At 48.9% G+C, this 225-nt stretch overlaps 1 protein-coding gene across 1 annotated transcript in view; it reads right to left on the reverse strand.

Moving 5' to 3' along the window:
- The window catches only part of LOC106324426, a 7,268-nt gene that overhangs the window by 3,902 nt on the left and 3,141 nt on the right, over positions 1-225 (reverse strand). The gene's annotated exons all lie outside the window — the stretch shown is intronic.

Consider the following 225-nt stretch of genomic DNA (forward strand, 5'->3'; position numbering starts at 1 on the left):
TCAGGCTCGAGATCAGTGGACCAAAAGGGGTAACCATACCGATCGCCAGATTGGCCGGAAAGGAAATGGGTTTTCTTCAAGTAAGCGAGATCAATGGAGGCTGGAGCATGATCCCGAGGTCCCAAATCTATCCCAAATGCTTCCAAGATCGGAGTAATGAAGCTCCCGATAAACAGGCTCGGTTTTTCATTCGGAGTTGTCCAAGCCCAATCTCGATAGTACTCA

Source organism: Brassica oleracea, chromosome C2 (assembly GCF_000695525.1).
Source record: "Brassica oleracea var. oleracea cultivar TO1000 chromosome C2, BOL, whole genome shotgun sequence".
Classification (NCBI taxonomy): Eukaryota; Viridiplantae; Streptophyta; class Magnoliopsida; order Brassicales; family Brassicaceae; genus Brassica; species Brassica oleracea.